At 34.8% G+C, this 22,223-nt stretch overlaps 1 protein-coding gene across 1 annotated transcript in view; it reads right to left on the bottom strand.

The window, feature by feature from the left end:
• LOC5575560 (elongation of very long chain fatty acids protein AAEL008004) overlaps nt 1–12,509 on the bottom strand; it is a 102,834-nt gene extending 90,325 nt beyond the window's left edge. The window contains exon 1 of the mRNA XM_021847806.1: nt 11,328–12,509. The gene's annotated coding sequence lies outside the window, so the exon portion shown is untranslated. The remainder of the gene's footprint in view (nt 1–11,327) is intronic.
• Between the last annotated feature and the right edge of the window lie 9,714 nt (nt 12,510–22,223).

Here is a 22,223-nt window from a genome sequence, read left to right on the forward strand (position 1 = left end):
ACCAAAGTGAATCAAAAAGTACAAGCAAGATTTGAAAAACTTGCTGAATTATTCTCCAAGGATTTTCCTAGTACCGTCGTTGGGGGTGAGAATGGGTCAAAAAGGCATATGTACGATTTGTTTATTGAATAACTATCGCAATTTAGCTCCAATAGACTTCAAATTTGGTATGCATGTACTTCGATGGTACATTAATAACTGGTCAAAAAATTAAAGAAAAATATTTATTTACTGCGGCACTACAAGTGAATGAAAAATGACCCAATCTCACCCCATAGAGGGGGTGACATTGCACTATGGTCCAGGAATCAGTTTTATGCGAAAAGGTGCATTTTTAGCTTTAGAATGAAACATTAGACAAAAACGGTCTTCTACAAAGTTGTTTGTATTAGTTGAGCCCTTTGTTTGGTGTTATTGAAAATTAGAGTGGACCACATTTTCATAGAAATTGTGTAACTAACTTTCTTATTTGTAGAAATCATATTATACATGCTTCAGCAAAGTTATAGACCATTCAATTTTAAGCAACTTTGCCAAAAAAAAGTTTTTTTGTGTCTCTTAAATAGACCGATTTAGAGCTTTTTTCCTACGGTGACATAGGGTGGTCCGAACAAAACTGGTTTTCTGGCTCTAGAGTTTTCAATTAAAATTTCTCATCAAAGTAGTCTATGAAACACTTTTAGAGCTTTAAAAATGCATAATTTGGTGCGTGAAGAAACTCGCTATCTCCTTTCGTTTAGGAGTTATTGTTGTTTTTCTCTCAAAAACATACCTACTTCGATTGTGAATATCTCTGATTGGGGCAAACATAAAAAATATATTTTAACGGCGTTCAAAAGACAAAATAAAATTGTATATTATATCAAAAAATTACAGGTGTGTTAATTTTGTAACTCTAATCTTGAAGGTCAAATATTTTCTATCACAAAAACTTTGATAACTTTTGAACCAAAATAGATATCAACAATCTTTTTGCATGAAATTTTGCGTTTTGATAAGTTCTAAAAGCCGTTCATAGACGACTTTGACGAGAAAATAATATTAAAAAAACTAGAGTTGAAAACCTATTTTTGTTGGACCACCCTGCGATGATTAGGAAAAAATGCTCTAGACTTGTCAAATTTTGAGCTACAAAAAAACTTTTTTGGCAAAGTTGATCAAAATTTCAAGTTCTACCGCTTTGCCTAAGAGCATATACCAGTATTTTTGCAAATAAAAAAGTTGAGTATATATTATTTATGTGATATTGTGGGCCACCCTAGTTTCAAATGACACAGTATGAAAGCTTCTATTTTTAGAAACAATTTTGTTGAAGATCGTTTTTGTCTAAAATTTCATTTTCATTCTCAAAATGCAAAATAATAAAGAAATGCATACTATGAAAATCTTCAAAATAGTTTTAGAGCCCTATCTTTCTTATTTCAGATTTCTCAACAAAGCGGTCTATGAACGACTTTTAGAACTTATCAAAACGCAAATTTTCATGCAAAAAGATTGTTGATATCTATTTTAGTTCAAAAGTTATTAAAGTCTTTCTGCTTAAAATCTTCTGTATTTCAAGGCATTTTATTAGAGTTACAAAATTAACACATCTTTAATTTTTTGATTTAATTTACAATTTTATTTTGTCTTTTGAATGCCGTCAAAAGATATTTTTTATGTTTGCCCCAATCAGAGATATTCACAATCAAAGTAGGCATGTTTTTGAGAGAAAAACAACAATAACTCCTAAACGAAAGAAGATAGCGAAATTCTTCACTCACCAAATTACGCATTTTTTAAAGCTCTAAAAGTGTTTCATAGACTACTTTGATGAGAAATTTGAATTGAAAACTCTAGAGCCAGAAAACCAGTTTTGTTCGGACCACCCTATGTCACTGCAGGAAAAAAGCTCTAAATCGGTCAATTTAAGAGATACAAAAAAACTTTTTTGGCAAAGTTGCTTGAAATTGAATTGTCTATAACTTTGCTGAAGCATGTATAATATGATTTCTACAAATAAGAAAGTTAGTTACACAATTTCTATGAAAATGTGGTCCACTCTAATTTTCAATAACACCAAACAAAGGGCTCAACTAATACAAACAACTTTGTAGAAGACCGTTTTTGTCTAATGTTTCATTCTAAAGCTCAAAATGCATCTTTCCGCGTAAAACTGATTCCTGGACCACTGTGCATTGGGTCACTGTTATTGAAATAAATTAATTTTGAGAAAATGATTGCAAAACCATTCACAGCTGAAAAATATTGATGTAATACGATGCAAACGAGACAAAAAGAAATCTAAGATGTTTCATAAGTATGATAAACCCACTCAATAGAACGATTATACCAAAAATTTGAAGAGCTATGAGAAAAAATATGAGAACCAACATTTATCGTCAAGTTTACATAAATTTTCTTGTATTTTTTCTCCTCAAATTATCTTCAAAGTCTCATTCCCATTGCCATAAAGCCTATTCAGTTTTTCCAAAGGTCTACTGAAACAGTGATTATTTTAAACCTTCGCAAATAGTTATATTTTGGTGCGACATTCTTCGATCAATACATTTTAGGCAGATGTTGACGTCATAATCCCGGTATTTCAGCGATCCAACTCATTTGTACTTTCGTGAGATGTTTCTTTAATATGAAAACACTAATAAATAATTATATTAAAAAAAAAATCATTTGATAAAATTTTACGATGTTGCTGCGCACGAATCACAGTTGCTGGTTTGAGAAGTTGTCAAAATGCATTGCATTGTTATTCGATGCACGGAATCCTGAAGTAGACTTGTTTGATGTTTCAGAGATGCTGTATTTAGAAAGAATAAACACATCTTAATGAGGAATGAGAACACCCGGCACAGTAAAATGTCAAAAAAGTGGTCTTGCAATTTCGTTTACTATCGTTCTTGCTTGACCCAATCTCACCCCCATTTTTAATGTTTTAGGCACCGTACCGAAAAAAAAAATTTTTTTTTTGTGGAAAAATCAATTAGATACCGGAAAATACGTGTCAAGTGTAGTGAAAACACTTTCAATCTTCTACTAATACAACGATAGAGGTTAAAGTACAAATGTTATACTTTGCACAGGAGAAATTTAATGTTGTAAATTTTATCTAGCTTCAACATACAAGTTTATTGATATAGAAGACAAAAACTACTAATTCTAAAAATGTATATTGTGATGAATTATATGTAATAATATGTTCCCTATCATATGAACAATTAATTCTAGTGACATCAGCGTTAATAGCTGAAATATTTTATAAACCATGATTTTTCGTGTTGACCCAATCTCACCCCTAGACCCATTGTCACCCCCATCGACGGTATCCATGAAGATCTTGCCAAAAAAATTAAAATCTAGCCTGATATCAGCCAAGCATATCTATCTTCTATCTATATAAATAAAAACGGAATGATGTTTGTATGTCACGAAATGGCTTACGAACGGGTCAACGCATTTGAATGATTCTTTCTCCGTTTTGTTCGTCATGGTTTCCGACGTGTTTGTGTGTATAAAAATCCCAGGATATTCACCGGGGAAGTTTGAAAAATGAGAGTGCACGGAACTGTCATTCTGTATGGGACGATCCATAGCATTTTTGAACAGCCTACTTGATGGCAAGGCGGAGTTTGCCGGAACCACTAGTTTGATATAATACCGAACTTTGTTTTCCCAATTTGATTCATTATGATGGTTTTTAAGAAGCCATTCTTCCAAAAGGTTATTATGGCTTCTTTGACTGGCACACTAGAAAATAATGCTTCAACATCAAAAGAAAGCATAATTTCATCATCTTCAGTGGATACGAGTAACTAACACTGAAGAAGACTGCAAGTGGTAGTCGAAATATGCGTATCTGTCAAAGATAAGGTAGAAGGTACTCCAATGTACTATTTAGTTTTTCTATTGAGATTCTGCTCAGAGGATTCTAATTCATTGAAAACCTTTACTTTGTTATGTTGAATTAAAAAAATGTGAGAAGAAATCAGAGGCGCGGCCACATATGAAACCGTAGGTAGGATAAACGGTAGCAATATTGATTTATTTTCCAATGGATAGAATATCAAATTCTTATGAAATTTTTAGAAGCTACCCCTTATTTAAGTGATACTTTCAAAGCTATTTGCAATAAGTCGTTTATTAATTTACAAGTTTCACTACGAGTTCAATGGAGATTTGTCTTAAATTTGAAATGATTTTTTTTTAAGTTATCAAGATATTTTTCCGGGAAAGCATTAACGGAGTGCTCCAAAGAATCTATGAAGCAATTACTTACTATACTTAAAATCAAAGAAAATCTGTTTGGTAGGCTAATCTGCTTGGTTATTAGATAAGATAACTTATTGCATGCGTGCATAAAAATAGACAAATCATGAGTGAAATTATGGAAAAATCCAAATAATATGGGTGGATTAGAAGATTAGGCAGCGTCCATTTATTACGTAACGCTAAAATCGGAAATTCGGAAACCCTTCCCCCCCCCCTCCGTTACGCTTTTTGTATGAAAATTTTCAAATTTTTGTATGAGCCGTAACGCTTGAGCCTACTCCCCCCCTCCCCCTAAAGCGTTACGTAATTTGTGGATGCCGCCTTATATAAACGCCGCATGAGCTATGAGATTTGAATACGAAGTTTGTTATATTCTGAGCTATAGAGCCATCATGTGGCGTAGAAGCATAGTAGGCGAAGCATTCGTCTAGCATGCAAGACTTGTGGTTCGAATCACACCTGAGCAAAACGATTTTTTTTCATAATTTCTCACATAAGCGCATAGCTATTTTACTCACGCGCTATCAGTTAATTTATACAAAACCAAAGATGTTTTTCAAACATATAAGTTTACGCGTCAAATTGATCACGCATCAAGAAAGTAAAGTAGATGATAAGGAAATGTAATGACTTAAAAAAGGTGTTCTGGAGAACATCGAATAGAAAAATCCCTTGAAATAAGTGACATTTTCAAGAATCGATCCCATGTCCGATATGACAGGCAATTTTATTGAACTGGAGTCATGTCAAGGACAATGGGAAACCTGCGACAAAATCACAACCAACCTTAAAACCAATGCAATAAATTGGCGTTAAATGAAAGGATCATTACTTCACATCATTACAGAAATCTTGAAATAATATATTTTACCATCAAATGCAGATAAACATAGAGATGCTTCTACGGAAAATTTCTAAACATAATTTGATGCTTTTTAACCCCCCAATGCCCAGTGTCACCTCTAGGTGACACCTGTTTTGTTTTGCTTGTCAAAAATTTAATTCTTCTTTGATTTCCGTGAAATTAATTGTAAATGAAAGCTATACTTATCTAGTTTGATTTTTGCTTAAAGTGGTCCACATCAATACGGAGTGGCCACCGGGAATCGACTCCAAGCAGAAAATGTCCATTTTCTGTTTTCTATTATAATAGGAAATCAAAACGACATTTTATTCCAAAACAAACGTGGTTTGCAATGTTTTCAGCTGTGCTTCGTATACATTTGAGGTATTAAATTTTTGGACACAGTATGTTCTTTTTATTTCGATTTTTTCATCTCTGACAAGTTTTCGATTGTGCATTTAACATGGCAATGGATTACAATAATATTCAGATAGTAACTATAAAAAGCAATTAATAATAGTCGTAAGATGTCGAGAAAAATCAGAAATGGCCACCGCGGTCTTAATTATGGTACCCAGAACCTGTTTTGGGAAGCACCTCAGAGTCCCATAAGACGACTTCCATCCAGAATGAGTCGAAAAAAAACAAATAAAAATCGTACTCGATAGCCTTCGATTTGCACATGTTTTTGCTATGGTAGAATAAGTGTTTTCCATAGAAAAATTGATCATTTTGACTCAAGAATAACTTTTGAAAATGGCCTATAATTTTTTGCAAGCAAATTATTTGAAAAATTCTAACTCCGAAACTATTGATTTTAGAGAAAAATGTTCTATGAAGAAGTTGTAGTGAACCGTTGGGACTATAAGAAAAATATATACACAGAAAAAAATAGTTTATTTATTTTCATAATAAAAATCATACATAAAACTTAAATTTTAGATTACACAAAACCTTATTTTTAATATTTTTTTAATTTTCACCATAGTAAACAGATGTTTGGGACAAAGTTTCATGATGGAGAAATTTTTGATAAAAAAGTTTTTCTAAGAACAACCTTCAGTCGATTTTTAAAATTTTGATTTTTTGACAAAATAAATACGTTCTGATGATACAAAAAGAATATTGAAATTATTCTGAAACATAATGAATATATGGACAATTTCTCTAGAAGTTACAATTTTTGAAATACATCGAGTTTATTGCAACAAAAGTTGTTTAAATATTAAAATAGGCCATTTTCATTAGTTTTAGGAAAATAAGTAAATGAAAAGATATATGGTCTTTACTTTTGAGAATGATGAAGAATCGCGAATAACTAATGAAAATTACCTATTTTAATATTTTAATAATTATTTTTTGCATTAAACTCGATATAATTGGAAAATGGCTACTTCTAGAGAAATTATCGTTATAATCATCATGGTTTAGAATCATTTCAAGATTCTTATTGCACTATCAGAACGTATTTATTTTGACAAAAACACAACGTTTTAAAAATCGGCTAAAATGAATTTTTCATAAAAAAACATCAAATATTTTTTTCAGTGTGCTATTTTTCTTGTAGGGCAAACAGTTCACTACAACTTCATCATAGAACAATGTACGTTATTAAATTCTCATTATTATCAATATACAAAAAAAAAACAAAAAGTTAATAATACAATATTTTTTTTTTATTACATGACATATATGTCATATATAGGTACATATATTTAATATATAACGCTTTTGAAAGCAATGAAATGGACCGGTTCAATAATTTACATATATTTGTTGTAAATTATGAATGGTTTCGTTATGGTTCAATATTGTTTGATTGTTCAAAAGTGTATCAACAATATCAACGTTACGCTTCTACTCAATAAAATCTTTTGAATCTTATAATTATACCTCCAATCGAAATACAATTAACTTTGCCTAACTCTATGTTCTGTAGCTTGATTTCGAAGTAAAAAACAAAAGTAGAAGTAAGTTTACATCGCTACCTCGCTGGTCATTTAAATCGCAGTTGCTCTGAACTGTAACTATATCTCCCTAGCTCGATGGTCCGTTCAATATTGTGAGTTGACTGTAGAATCATAAACATGATTTGTTTGATTTTATAATGGCATATTTGTCAAACCCTTTCATAAACAGATCAGTAACGCATTTCAGTACGCATTCCAGTCGTATAATCAAATTTCTATTAGCAAACTGCACAACTTCCCTTAAATGCCAATATTTTTATTTTACTGGTTCAAAAGTGAAATGATAAAATGAACTGGTTCAAAAAATTACACTTTACAGTTGTACCACTAAACTGCTTTCAATGAATGAATGAATGAATGAATTGTCTTTATTAACGAGACTTTCAGCCCTTGGCTTGGCTCTTCCTGCTTTCAAAATATAACAGCAAACTTCAATTGTCGTCTTCTGAAAATAAAAATGATATTACTGGATCTAAAGGGAATCGGTAAAATGAACCGATCAAAAAGGTAGCACGTTTCAGTTATACGACTAAATATCCATCAAATAATGCCAGTAAACTTTACCGCTTATATTCTGAAAGAAATCTTGTGAAATAAGAAATGAATGGTTTTACCGGTTCAAAAGCGAAACGGTAATATGAACCAGTTCAAAAAGTTACATATAAGTTACAAACTTCCATCACAATAAAACAGCAAACTATACTGAGAATCTTCAAAACTAAAAATGGAAAATGTACAGGATAAAAGTGATGAACTAATACAAAGAGTACAAAATTACAGTTGTATGATTGATTTGATATCCAATGATAACAGTAAATTTTACGGGTTATCTTCTGAGAAAAAAAAACCGGTCCAAAAAGTTACACATTCCAGTTGTACGACAAAACGTATACTAAATTCATGCAGCAAACTACAGCGATTATCGTCTAAATAGCGTTGCAAAAATCTCAAATGCTCATACCTCTTACTTCAGATTTTTCTCGAATGGATTGTAGCTCACGCAACTCAAAAGCCAAAACGTAAAACATCATAGATGTGTTGGCTAATCCGCTTAACCTACCAACTCCGCTTTAACAATAAACCGATTCAAAAAGAAAGATTTTTCTCAACGTTTCACCTCCTGAAACGCTTCATCTAATAACATTTAACATTATACTTCGATTTTCATCAAACATATTTCATCATTATCGTCTAACTGAAGAATTACTAATTGCACAAGTTTTCTTATATGCCAGCTTAAAAGTGAATCGGTACAATGAACCGGTTTTAAAACAACACATTTCAGTTGTTCGAATAACCTGCTATCAATTGATAACAGTAAACTTCACGGGTTATTTTCTGAAATGAAGATAAATGATTTTACCGGTTCACAAGTTGATCTATGAAATGAATCGGTTCAAAAAGTTACAAATTAGAGCAGCAAACTTTAGCGGTAATCTTCTGAAATAAAAATTATTGATCTTATCGGTTCGAAAGTGAACCGGTAAACCGAAGCGGTTTATCAAAAAAAAAACAAGATTTATTATTTCACAAAACATCGAAATTAAATTTTGATTAAATCAATAGGTATGTATAATGAACAGGCTCATCAAATAACAAGATATAAAATTACACGTTGATTCTCATTATTTTATAAATACGTCCAACTGAAGAAGACTGCATAAATTTCCTCAAAAATGAAACGGTAAAATGAACCGGTTCAAAATATGACGCATTCCAGTCGAACGACTTTTCATCCATCAAAATAAAACAGCATTTTTTTCTAATTATCTTGTATAAAATATTTTACCGGTTCAAAAATGAATCGGTAAAATGAACCAGTTTAATAAGTTACACATTACATTTGTAGGATTAATCTTCTATCAAATGTTAGTTAACTGTCACGGAATGTTTTTTGAAATAAAAACCCAACTAACATTTAGTGCAAATGTAAACATTCTCTAGGCCCTCTTTATACACGGCTTTATGCTGAGTAAAGGCGCTGTACATACGAACGAAAGCTTCTATGCGATCCTTTTACCAACAAATCTGGCGAATCTACTCAGCTACTTTTAAGCTGTGTTGGTAGCTCTTATTCATACCGATCATTGCTCTATCTCGACAATTATACGAGAAGTAGCTGTGTAACATCTTCGGAAGGCGCTTTCTCAACCATTTTGCAACTGTTGAATAATTATTATACAGCTTCGCTGTATTATCGATTAAATATTATTTTCAAGCTGTTTCACAGCTTCCGGAATTCATTTCATAAGTATCTGAATTTAATGTTCCCAACGTTACCTGCCACAGCTTGGAATCGAACTCACGATCTCTGCATCCACAAGTCTCGACGCTGCCCTTGTTGCCACCACAGTCTATATCGAAAGGCAAAGAAAACACACCGTTTTGTTCAACATCGAAAACGGTTCACACAGTATTTTATAATGATCGTAAAAGATGCCATAGCCGCGCTTACACCACTTCATCAGGCTGTAATAGGGTGCGAAACGTCAAACGCAATGTTTACATCCAACAAGCTGATTAGATGCGCCACAAGTTGTTGTTTTACAGCATACTGCTGTATGCTCGCTGTATAGCTAACGACGAAGCGCTTCTTAAATATATATTGAGCAGCATAACAAATCATATTGTATAGAAGCAGCCGGATTGATGATAGCGAGTATTATTCCACATCATTAGGTTGCTATCTTTTACGGTGTTGAGTTACAGCTTAGTGAAAGCAGCAAAAGCGATAACTGACGAAATTTATTCAGCTAAGATTTGTAGCAGCAAATCGTTTGCGTTACAGCTGTATTAACGCTAATCGTTCTATTTTTGACAGCTTTCATTTTTTGCTGCGTTCGCTGCTTCAATTCAACTGTTATACAGCACAAAGCAAATAATCTTGGATAATAGCGCTAAAATTGTTAGTTGTGAATATATTTTTCAACCGGTTCAAAAGTGAATCGGTAGAATGAAACGGTCAAATAGTTACACATTTGAGCTTACGATTAAACTGCTACCAAATTATAGCAGCAAACTTCAGCGGTTATCTCCTGAAATAAAAAAAAATGGATTTTACCGGTTCGAAAGTGAATCGGTAAATTGAACCGGTTCATCAAAAAACTAGATTAAGCATAACGTTTCACCTCCCGTTGGTATTATTTTTTTATCTATAACAGTTCACTTTTGGGCGCTGGAGGGTTAAAATAATCAATTTGATTTTGTTAATCAATTCAGCTGCATTTCGCAAGAAATTTAATGATAATGAATCTACGAGTTGTTTAATGAAATATTAATTTCGGTGCCAAAATTACCGAGTTTGACTAAGTGTGCTCTTCAATTCGCAATGCAAAGTACAAGAAAAATTTTCAAAAATTAAGAAAATATTGAAGTTGCCCACATTGACTAAGTTTATTATGTTTTTATACACTAGACATGTTCAATTATTACAAATTTCCCATGCATTGAAAATTCTGTCAAAAATTGATAAAATGTTTGAGGTGAATCAAATCGATTTTGTGAAATATCAAGAGAAGATACTAATTTTGACGAGCAAATTTAGAATTTGATGTGGAACGGGATCTGTTATGAAAACCTAACAGTAAACTAGTCTAGTATACACAGTTTACAGTATTCCATAGTTCAATAGATATTTAGTCAACTTTTGTTTAAAGTCATATAAAATCATGGATAGGACAATCCCTTGACTGTCTTATCCAGGTTTTCATTATGCGCAGGAAATGTCCTACAGGTGCTTCCCACTTTTCAAACCCTTGGAAGCAATATTTTAATGCACGTTCAAAAATAAATTTTTTCCTCCAACTTCAATGGTTTTGATGAATTAAAATATTAACAAAATTCAATTTCCTTCATAGTTAAGGTAATCGAAACCATATTTCGATACTAGTTTGATTCTGAAAACAAACCATATTTTGAATTTGCTTTAAGTTAATAAATGATTGATAATAATAATAATAGTATGAACATCAATTACGACAATTAACATCCTTCTGTTCCAGTCACAACAACAGTGTCTTTGGCATTGCATTTATTTCCCATCAAACTAATTGATGTTTTGTTTTACGACTCAATGTGAGATTTCATTCACCTTATCCAACTACACAGATCACCACTCACAGACATCACGTAATTTTATAATACACAGAGTAGAATCTTCCTCTCCGTTGCCACCGACAAACGTTAACTGTCACTGGACCCGGATATATCACAAATCACAGAAAGAAAACATCATCCAACTAACTTACCACATTTAGAGCACGCAAACAACCGGGCTGGATTCTGGTCTACCCGTGGGCTGCTATAGAATATTCCACACGTTTCAGTCTTTCAGCTTCTTTAGCGAATTCCGAATTCCAGTTCCGTCCCGCTAATCAATTCACTAAACAAAAACCGCACATTCGCGGCAGCAAAACTACAAGTTCCACCAAAAACGGAATATGTGCTCCGAATTCACGGTTCGATGCACTTTTGCTCACGATTCTGTGTCACTCACTGGAAGTTGTAGAGTACGGTACGGTGTAGGGAACGGGGTGGCTGACTGCTACTGCGCAACTGCGAGTTTATCCTTTTGGCACTTCCGTGAAATAGCAACAACAATTTCTGACATGCAACCGGCAATCACTTGGGTTTCGAAAAAAAAACACCTGCACTGCGCTAGAAATCAGCTGATCACCACCCTGGATGAGTTGAGCAAATTTTATCCAGCAGCCCGATTTCGGTTCCTGTCCGGTCAACCTGTCGATCACTACTGGCTGCAGGCGTTCAGTTCTGACCGTATTTTCACCGCACCGACACCAACACTAAATTCAGACACGTTGCGAATCTGGTTTGGTCGATCTTCACCCAAAAACAGCAAGAACCAAACAGGATTCAGACGCAGCAGCAGCCGTTTCTCCGACTTGGCGCTTAGAACACTTCTGCTTTTCTTCTCAATCTAGCGCGCGGTGGGGAATGAAAGAATTTTTCGCGGGGCTTTTTCGCAAGATCCGCGACACGACCCGCTGGAAGAAGCTCAATAAATTAACGTACGGATAAAAACAACACGGCACTTTATAAAAGCTCCCGCAGTTCAGGTGCATCTCTCCGGCTCTCTTTTGGGGGGTTTCGTTCTCTCACGCGCCCGGTCAGTCAATCGCAGGCCGCCCCAAAGGGGGTAGTTTTACTCGCGCTTTACTTACGCTCACTCCGCACTTGTGCTTGGATGCAGAAGGGGTTGAAACGACTCAAGAACACACTAATCACACATCGATTGAGACTGCAATTGCTGCTCTTGGGATGGAAGCGCGAGTTTTGCTTCTCTCGCTCAATCGACTCAGCTTCACACACGGAAACACATATGAACGAGAAACAGAACCATATACTGACGGTGTGATGTGGGTTCGATCTCGAGATGGCCGGATCGTCGGATTCAGTTCACTAACCGAGAAAAGTCCTAGGTCTGGTGGGAACGACCAATTCACTTGAAACAGAAACAAAAACGCACCACTAGCCACTAGTAGCTCGAACTAGCTTGGCTCAAATCTGTTACTAAACTGAAAAGGTGCGACCGTCGGGCGACGAATTAAAAAGCGATCATTAGCGGAGCGTGGTCGGGCTCGAGCGACTAGTTTAGCTTTAGCAGCACCACGCGCTAAGATATACGAAAATCACTGACCGGTGACCGACGGAATCTTCACTCAAGTTCGTACTACTGCGACATCTTGATGAATTTGGGGTGGGTTCGATGATGATAAGAAAAATAAAAGAAGAAGCCAACAAGTTGGAGTTTGGTTGTTATTTTTTTTTTTTAAATTGGAATTTGGATTTGTTTTGCTCATTCAAGTGATTTGGAAAAGAGCAGATAAATATTCTGAAATCTACACCTAGGGAAAGACTGGCATGAAAATATTTAGGGAAAGTGTACCAGTTATGGCCATAGTGGTTCCCTATTTGGCCATATGTAAAAATTAGATAACTTTTACATTTTTAATCTTTTTGAATGTTTTAACATCAAGATTTATCCTTAATTTTACTGCTAAAACACAAAAGATTTTTCAAAATGTAAAAGCATACAAGATATCACGTATGGCGAAATAGGGAACCACTATGGCCATAACTGGTACACCTACCCTATTTTTTAAGTTTGTTTGTACTAGGCTTCTGTCATTCCGGAGCAATTTTATGATATCGAATTTGACCAACTTTGGTAAGATAGATCTCAGTTATTTATGGACCGATTCGAATGAAATTTTCAGATAACGTCAGACATTACTTGAATTTTAACAAATTTTAACACACGAGTTCAAAAGCAGTAACGGTTTGACAAAAGAAGTGAAGGTTTTGACGATTTTTTATAATTGACATAACTGAACACATTGAAGAAATAACTTCAGGGCTAGGGGCAAGACACTGCCTTATAGCGGGATTAATACTCCCAACACTTTTTTTTTTAATTTCTTTATTAGTATCATTCCAAACATTACATTCATTATTACTTATATCTAGGTGTTCATTTTGTTAACAACATTAATATTTCATATACATATTTCATTTGCCGTAGCAGTTCAGATTTTTTACAGGTGAGTTGATTTCACCTGCTTATAAGAGAAAAAAACGTTTTCAATATACTTAACCTAACTTAACCTAAACATATAACACATTAATCGTGGCAATAGAAGATTGTAACGATTTTTGCCTGAAATTATTGATTATTTTATTTGACATTTGTTCCAATGTTTCAACATTGGATATTCTATGTAACTCATTGGTACTAAACCAGGGAGGAAGCCTTAGAATCATTTTCAAAATTTTATTTTGAATTCTCTGCGGAGCTTTCTTCCTGGTATTACAACTGCTACAACATTTGTTTAAATATCAAAAGCTTGTTCTTAAGACAAAGTTTTGATTTTCTATTAATAAGGGGATAGAGACATTTTACATATTTGTTACATTTGGCTTGAATGTCCTCAATGTGATTTTTAAAAGTTAAATTCTTATCTAGCATGAGCCCTACTTAACTTCATCTTCATCATCATTACTAGATACTTAACTTCATCGGACCAATTTATTGGAACCCCTCTCAGCGTGACAACATGTCTACTTGAAGGTTTCAAATACAGAGCTTTTGGTTTATGTGGGAATATTATTAGTTGAGTTTTGGAAGCATTAGGAGAAATCTTCCATTTCTGCAAGTATGACGAAAAAATATCCAAACTTTTTTACAATCGACAACAGATGACACGCAGACTTTGTCCTTTGGCGGAGAGGTCTGTGTCATCCGCAAACAAAGATTTTTGACATCCCTGAGGTAACTCAGGTAAGTCAGATGTGAAAATATTGTATAAAATTGGTCCCAAAATGCTGCCTTGAGGAACACCAGCTCTTGCAGGAAGTCTTTCAGATCTGGAGTTCTGATAATTAACCTGAAGTGTAGGATTTGACAGATAACTTTGAATTATTCTAACAATGTATGTTGGAAAATTAAAGTTCTTCAATTTTACGATCAAACCTTCATGCCAAACACTGTCGAATGCTTTTTCTATGTCTAGAAGAGCAAGACCAGTAGAATAGCCTTCAGATTTGTTGGAACGGATCAAATGTGTTGCACGTAAGAGTTGATGAGTGGTAGAATGTCCTTGGCGGAATCCGAACTGTTCATTGGCGAAAATTGAATTTTCGTTGATGTGGGGCATCATTCTGTTCAAAATGACCTTTTCCAAAAGATTACTGATGGAGGAAAGTAAACTGATTGGACGATAGCCAGAAGCTTCTGCAGGATTTTTGTCAGGTTTTAAAATTGGAATAACCTTAGCAATTTCCATTTGTCAGGAAAATATGTTAACTGAAAACATTTGTTGAATATATCAACTAAAAATGATAAGCTACTTTCTGGAAGTTTCTTGATGAGGATGTAGAAAATTCCATCATCGCCAGGACCTTTCATATTTTTGATTTTTTTAATAATAGTTCTCACTTCTTCCAAATCAGTCTCCCAGGAATTTTCGAAAACGTTCTCTTGATTGAGAATATTTTCGAAGTCCTGAGTAACTTGATTTTCAATTGGACTAGTAAGTCCTGAATTAAAATTGTGCGCACTTTCAAACTGCATAGCAAGTTTTTGAGCTTTTTCGCAATTAGTTAGTAATAATTTGTTTTCCTCTTTCAATGCCGGTATTGGCTTCTGAGGTTTTTTCAAGATTTTAGATAATTTCCAAAAGGGCTTAGAGCCAGGGTTCAATTGAGAAATTTTATTTTCAAAATTTTTGTTTCTTAAATCTGCAAAACGTTTCTTGATTTCTTTCTGCAAATCCTGCCATATAGTTTTCATAGCAGGATCACGAGTGCATTGAAATTGCCTTCTCCTCACGTTTTTAAGACGGATCAAGAGTTTAAGATCATCGTCTCTAATCACGGATTCAAATTTTACTTCACATTTTGGAATTGCAATGCTTCTGGCCTCAACAATGGAATTTGTTAAAGTCTCAAGAGCATTGTCAATATCAAGTTTAGTTTCTAAAGAAATGTTAACATCAAGATAAGACCTCTTTAATGAATTTTCGAATCCTCTGAGCAGAATCTCAAATAGAGAAACTTTAAAGTAGATGGAGTACCGTGTACCTTTTAATTCCGCTCCTAAATGCTTATCTTTGACAGATACGCGTATTTCGACTACCACTTGCAGTCTTCTTCAGTGTCAGTTACTCGTATCCACTGATCAAGATAAGAGTTAACATACGTTTCATATATATTCCAGTCGGCTCGTTAATAATTAAAAGTGGAGCTGATAGGATTGAGAATCGCTTCATGGGATATTTGAAATGTAACAGGCACATGATCACAATCAAAATCAGCATGAGTAACTAATTGGCTACAAAGATGACTACAGTCGGTTAAGGCCAAGTCAATCGTAGAAGAGGAAAAACATGTAGGGCTATCAGGGTATTGAATTGAGAAATATCCTGAAGAGCACTCATCAAATAAAATTCTGCCGTTGGGATTACTTTGAGAATTATTCCATGACCGATGTTTGGCATTAAAGTCACCAATGACAAAAAATTTTGACTTATTGCGAGTCAATTTTCGCAAGCCAGTTTGGAGCAAATTAACTTGCTGCCCAGAGCATTGAAAAGGCAAATAGGCAGCTATATTTACCAAGCTGTGTTTCAACTGAAACACCTAAAGCTTCAAAAACTTTAGTTTCAAATGACGAAAACAGTTGATGTTTTATACGCCTATGAATGATGATTGCAACTCCCCCACATGCCCAATCAAGTCGATCATTACGATAAACAAAAAAGTTAGGATCTTTTTTTAGTTTGGATCCAGGTTTTAAATAAGTTTCAGTAATAACTGCTATATGCACGTTATTAGCTGTAAGAAAATTAAACAGCTCGTCCTCTTTACCATCCAGAGAACGAGCATTCCAATTTAAAATATTTAAATTATTATTTGGATCCATTAGAAAAACGTAATCCAATAACAATTTGATTTGTAAATTTTACACCTATTTGGACTGCTTCAGTCATAGTGGTGGCTTTGAACATTGCATCAATCATTAGATTCAATTGTTCAGTTAGAAAATTAAAATCAGAGGCAGACATATCACTTGAAGTGGGTACATCTAATGGTTTCCCATTGGAATTTTTGGAAGACGAAGAAGCGGAGTTGGAATTACCTGTGGCGGTAGGGTTTTTTCCATTTGATTTGAAACAAGTAGAATGGGAACTCATAGGACGAACAGGGGAGGAGTTCAAATTACCTGCTACGATATCGGCAAATAATTTTCCGTGGGTAGATACATTCGAAATTGAAAGATTCGAACGGCTACCCGACGGATTAAAATTTGTTTGTGAATGAGCATGATTATGATCTTCCTGGTGGGTATGATTCCTAATCAAGCGATCGTTAACTGAAAAATGAGCATTGTTCGATACTCTACCAGGCAAATTCCGGAAACGACCGTTATCGTAACGAATATAATCCTTCATCTGCCTGGCACGAGCCTCAACGACTCTTTTGCGTGAAGGGCATTCCCAAAAGTTAGCTTTATGAGGGCCCTTGCAATTGGCACATTCAAACTTTCTGGTATCTTCTTTCACAGAACAGACGTTCTTAGCGGGAGAAGAATCTCCGCAAATCATGCATTAAGCATCCATGCGACAATTTTTTGTACCATGACCCCACTTTTGGCACCGACGGCACTGAGTGGGGTTCTGGTAATTTCCTCCAGGTTTCTGGAAATGTTCCCATGTCACACGGACATCGAACATAAGTCTAGCTTTTTCTAAAGCTTTAATATTATTTAGTTCTTTTTTGTTAAAGTGAACTGAATAATATTCTTGAGAAAGCCCTTTCCGAACAATGCCAGATTGGGTTCTCTTTTTCATAATGATTACTTGGACTGGGGAAAATCCAAGTAAATCATTTATTCCATTTTTGATCTCTTCAGGTGACTTATAGTCACTTGAGAGACCTTTCAAGACAACTTTGAACAAACGTTCAGTTTTGTCGTTATAAGTAAAAAAAAATTTTGCTTCTTCTCTTCAAGATGTCTGAGAAGAAGTTCGCGATCTTTAAGAGTTTCCGGCAAAACGCGACAGTCTCCTTTCTTTGCGATTTGGAAGGAAACCTTGATTCCCCTAATGGAGTTCAAGATCTCCTGCCTAAATCCCCCAAATTCGGAACAACTGACCACGATAGGCGGCACTCTTTGCTTCCTCACTTGAATCAAAGAGCCTGGGCTAGAGGCTGCTTCGATTTGGTGTTCGGAAAATTTGTCTAGAGCATCGAACTGATTGCTCATTTCAATACAATTATTCATTTCACCCTTGGAAGAAACTTCGCATTCCGGGGAAGCGTCCTTTCTTCCATTCTTGCCACGTGTAGTGACAGTTTTAAAACCCACTTTTTTGGAAGGAAGTAGTGAATTCAGAGATTCACCCTTCCTTTTGTTAGTTGTTGATACCATGTTTAGTTAATAAACGAGAAAGACGTGACCTTCGAGAGGTTTTTTCCCAAGACGGTGTCCATGAAGGATTACCACCGTTAGCTTTCGCCAACTGGTCCAACGAAAAATCGAAGGCACGGGTCCAAACAAGGATCGTAAAGGGATCAATAGTAGAAAATAGTACTGAAAAGTACTGTTTAAGTAGCACTGAAAAGTACCGTTTTTAATTTTAGCACTGAAAACTACTTGTTATTGCTTTAGGTAGTTTTTAAGAAAACTTCCAAGAGCAGAGAGAATTCGTGTACGCACAGCACGAAGGTACGATGCGCACTGTCCAATACTTCTAATACTCATTAAAAACATTCAGCGATAGAACAAGTATGCCATATGCCATGAGGTACGCGCCACAATCAAAATACGCTTTTTGTCAGAAACTAGAAAGTATTGTAGCAGGTATACCGTGTGGAATCGAAATCCGTCCACTTCATACAAAATGCCTACTGTTTGTGTGAAGTGACGGATTTTGAGCCTTTTCGGCTTTCGGCCCCCCACTGTAATTTACAGTTTTTAGCATGAATATTTAAAATTCAAGGTTTTTGAGATGTGTAATTGATCATTTAAGTGCTGGTTACTACTTTTGTGACTCGATAATCATGAAGGCACGGTTGTTTCACATGTTGTGATAACTTCCGCGACAGCAAATGTGAATTAAGATCATGCTAGATACAGTAATACCTCGATATAACGTAACCTCGATATAACGTAACCTCTTTATAACGTAACTCGATATAACGTAATTTTTACCTCGATATAACGTAACTTATTTTTTGACCCCATTTATTTTTACAATTTTTATCAAAAACATGGTTTATGAACTGCTTTAAACATTTTTCAAGATTCAAACACCAACCAATACTAAATCAAAGCAATTCAAGCGTTTACTATCACTGAATACAGTCATAAATCGATATCGAAATTTCTCGACGGATTCTGAGGGTGCCTTCAGATATTCCGACAATAATTGCTCCATGGGCTTATCTTAAACTGTCCTGGTATTCATGTATAAACTTAAAACCTATTCTTAAAATTATTCCGACAGGGATATTCCAGAAATTCTACAAGTCGACCCTCCAGATATTCATGTGTTATTTCTCCAGGATACAAAGTGGATTCAACTATACATTCTACAAACAATTCCACATATGATACCTTATACTTTTCCGGAGTCTAGAAATTTATAAATTATTTCAGCATTTTTTCATGAATTCTTCCAGCGGCCTTTTTAGAGAACAATCCAGTTATGATTCTTGGAATGCTCTACAAATTATTTAAAAAACCGTACAGGTATTCGTCCAAAAACCTGAAGAACAATTTTCTTGGCATTTCTCCACCAATTTAATTATGATTTTCTGCAGAACTTTTTACAAATATTTATGCAGAAACCATTCTATATACTACTTTAGATTCTTCAAGGATTCTATGTGAAATGAAATCTTTCATTGATTCCAACACGAATTTCTGAAGAAAGATTCCAATGATTTCATTGGGTTCTTCAAGTAATTCTTAAAGACGATAAGTCTAGAAATTTTTCTATGGATTTTTTTATTACAAAAATATATTCAGGGATTCCAAAAACTGAGCATCCTCCTCCGGAGATCCTCCAGAAATCTCTCCTAAAACACTACCGAAAATTCACAACGTATTCGTTCAGAAACTTTCGCATGAAAAATTACTCGAAGATAGTTTTTGTTTTTGACAGTTTTCTAGTGATTTCTTCATGAATTCTAAAAAAAAACATTTTTCAAAGAATTCTTGGGACATTCATTTTAAAATTCTGTCCAGAAATTACAAAAAGATTTGCTTTAAGAGTTTTACCACGAGTTCCTCATAACAAAATTCTTGAAATTCCATAACTGCTTGCTAGAAATGTTCATAGATTGCTCAACATTAACATTTTCAAAGATTTCTGAAAGATCTCATTTATGAATTTATTGTATAGTTTCTCCGAGTGTTCAAGGATTCCTCCAAAGTTTTTTCCTGAATACATTTCATTAGGGAATACTGAAATTAAAAGGTAAAAGTAAAAAATAAAACAAAAAGAAAAATATTAAAAAATTTCATACGAAAAATATTCTTAAAAAATATGTAAGATAAACTGAAAATGCCTGCTAGTTCAATAATATCAATGTAAGACCCATTTTCTCACCAAATAATACATGATGATCGAAATTCTGAAAAAAAAAATTCGCTTCGATATAACGTTACCTCGATATAACGTAACGAAGATAAAAATCGATTTACGTTATATCGAGGTATTACTGTAATAGTCTTGATGACCAAATCTGCAACTGGGCTCGATAGAACTTCTAACATTTGTTTCTGTTTCAATAGACTTATTCTGCAAGTTGGTTGAAGTGAGATGAGTTGAATTGACTCGCACCCATTTCATTAGTATTAGTCGACCCCCACGAAATAACCCATAATATTAAATACCTCAATAGTAAATTTGTAGATACACTACCAGGAGACACTGGATACTTGGAAGAGAGGGAGGTGGAGCTGCGATTAAAGCGAAAAATTTTACAATTTCAGTAATAAGTCTAAAACAACGACGACAAAAAGATGACTCTCAGGTAATGAATATTACACTATGCTTCAAGTCTACTCGATCTATGTAGATCATGTAGGTACTGCAAACTTTATCTAAAATCCAAATTTGTAGCATGGTCACTTTTTTGTAAATATTATTATGAGATTTATTCGATATATATGTAAATGTACATAAATTGTTATATTATTATGTAAGTTTTTCATGTTCTTCAATGTTAATTTATTATTCGTGTTAATTTGATTTTCATTTAACCATATATTATGTCATTGTCAAAATTTACTAGAATTCAATAGTTCACCTAGATATATTGCAATTTAAGAGATAACTTTCCGTTCTACGAACAAACAAAAAGCTACCGCAGCTGCCACATTACACATACATCGATTCTCTTTCGTAGTTGATGAGGATCGTCGTTTGAAAAGGTTTTAAAATTACTTCGGTAATTTTACGTACTTCCGTTCACGAAGATGTAAATTCACATCCTATCTGAGGACTTTCAGAATTTCTTCTCGTCCATTTTGAACTGGACCGTGGAAGAGGCGAGAGTGCGTGTTAATTTGTTTAGTGTCGCGGTGTGTTAAATTTGGTAATAGTTTAAAATGTGAGAAGTCTTGTAGATTAAAATTAATGTTACTTTTTGTTCCTTTCGTTAGACTAGAAAAGTCAATAACCTAAGTCAAGAGGTTAGGTGCGGTCTTTTAGTTTCGTGCGTGCGTTTGTGAATAAAAAAGGTATTTGTGAATTTTGCTGTTGTGTGGAGAACTTTTTGCTAAATGCGTTGAATAGCCGTAACGGCTTTTTATCGCACAGCCGAACGGCTTTTTATCCAGGATCTGCATCTAACGATCAACGGCCCAAGCTCGGCACACCGCGTCAACTCGCTAAATGCTGCTCTCGACCCCACGCTTCAGCGTTCAAAAGACACGGTTTGAGGGGAAAGCCGGAAGGTACAAAACCGTTACGACAGAGCGGCCATTACAAATTCCTATTAGTGTGGACAAGCCACGTGTCAAGCCCGACGATCTCCACCGTCGTCAGCTGCGCCATCCGTCACTGACGCATGTGTTTACCAGCGTGCGACACTTCATTATCTGGTAAATCCAAAAGTCGCAGTTCGTTGTCATATTTGGAGTGGTAGTCGCAATACCACCATCGTCAATGTGCTAAATGCGAAATCCTGCTTTGCCGTCGCATTCTTCGTCCGACACTTCTGCTTTGCCGGTGGCATTCATCGCAGCTTCTAAAAGGGTCCGTGAGTAAAAACCAAGACAAACTACAATCGAACAAGAAAAGGTGGATAGAATAAGATTAGAAAAACCGCACACACATTAGGGAAAGTAGGAAGAAGAATGAAGAGGAAAAACACACAATCATGACTCTTTAATGAATGTTCGAACCCTCTGAGCAGAATCTCAAATAGAGAAACTTAAAATTTCGACTACCACTTGCAGTCTTCTTTAGGATCCACACTGGATACGAGTAACTGACACTGAAGAAGACTGCAAGTGGTAGTCGAAATACGCGTATCTGTCAAAGATAAGCATTTAGGAGCGGAATTAAAAGGTACACGGTACTCCATCTACTTTTAAGTTTCTCTACACAATC

Source organism: Aedes aegypti, chromosome 2 (assembly GCF_002204515.2).
Source record: "Aedes aegypti strain LVP_AGWG chromosome 2, AaegL5.0 Primary Assembly, whole genome shotgun sequence".
Lineage (NCBI taxonomy): Eukaryota > Metazoa > Arthropoda > Insecta > Diptera > Culicidae > Aedes > Aedes aegypti.